This window comes from Echinops telfairi, unplaced genomic scaffold (genome assembly GCF_000313985.2).
Source record: "Echinops telfairi isolate 266 unplaced genomic scaffold, ASM31398v2 ScPeMD7_7427;HRSCAF=8465, whole genome shotgun sequence".
Classification (NCBI taxonomy): Eukaryota; Metazoa; Chordata; class Mammalia; order Afrosoricida; family Tenrecidae; genus Echinops; species Echinops telfairi.
Window position 1 is genome coordinate 13609014 of NW_022111327.1, and position 1516 is coordinate 13610529.

Consider the following 1516-nt stretch of genomic DNA (forward strand, 5'->3'; position numbering starts at 1 on the left):
GTGGAGCCAGGCACAGGAATCGACAAACGCTGAGTGCTGGCACTGCAGGGAAAACATCAGGCTGAGAGCTTCGGAACCAGCTTCCTGAAACAGGTCTATTTGAAGTTGCCTGCAGACGAGTCGAAAGCAGGCATTGAGAGAGGAGCTCAGGGAGTTTAGTTGGCAGGGCCAGGGCATGGGCAAGGCCATGGTGTCTACCCCGGTCCTGGGGAAGGTGAGCAGACTAGCTTGGCTAATCTGGAGAAGCTTCTTCGCTGAGAAAAGAGAGCTGCACTTGTCAAAGTAAGGGCAACAATGTGATGCCCTCTAAAGGCGAGGCTAAAGGCATTAGGCGTTCCTGGTAGTTTCATACATTTTTCAGCTGGACACAGTGACGGATGGGTAAGACCCTGCTGAGAAGGAGCATGTCCTGTCGTGAAGACGATTGAAAGGGACGGGGAAGCACCTGTCACTGGATGTAAAAGTCAGCGCTGCCATGGAGAATGTGGATGCGTTTGAGCTGGTGGGGCCGGTCTGTGCTCTGAGACACCTCCACTCCCCGTTTTCTCCCTTCCTTGAATGACCTTAGCTAGAAAATTCAGGAGTATGGGCCAAAGCTGTTGGAAGTCCGTGGGGGGATCGCATTCCCAGATTGCAGAATGGAATTGCACTGTGCCCCACATTCCTCATCGGACACAGAGTTCTCATAGCAAGCCAGAAGCCAGAAGCCCTTTCTCCAACCCAGGCGATGATCAGGCTAGAACATGCTAACATACTAACATACTAACTGTAGCATTCCTAACACCCCCTTCTCACTTTGAAGTCTTAAAGAACGAACTCTCCTCACAGTTAAGCACTCCTTAAGACCTGAGGTCAAGAAACCAGTGGTCCTTTTCAATGTAAAGACAAGGGTATTGACCACACAACTATGCATTTGAACAGGTCTTGGCAAAACCCAGGAATGGTCAGAAATTCCAGATGGTCCACCTGCAAATCGTTGACAATTGTCCTAAAAGGGAGGGAGGGAGGGCGGGCTGTGAAATATGAGGATAGAGGATCAGGGAAGATTTCAAAGTGCAGAACAGATTTCGATGTTTTAAACTATATTTATGTTGGGAGTGGAGGGAGATTGAATAACTGTCATTTCCATGGGATGTCTGTGGGAATTTCTGTTATCCAGTGGAGGCCAAGGGATTTTGCTTTCGTACAGTGTCCACTTCCATGGATAAAATGTTCTAGAAATGGCAACTGAGAAGCTACATAAAACAGCATGATCTTTCCTGATCCCACTGATGTCAGAAGACAAGTCCAAGGAATCGCTTAGAGGAAACAACAGCTGTGTGTACTTTTAGCAATAAACATAACAGAAAGCATTATGAACAGAAAACAATCCAAGATCAAAGGAGGAGATTGGATGAAAGCTGAAATTCTGGCCACCCAGTTTGCAGAAGGCTACAGATGACAGCAAAAACCCCAAATCCATTTACAGAGCCCCCATTGGACTAAGTCTCCATTGAATTCCCTCACACCAGTGAAG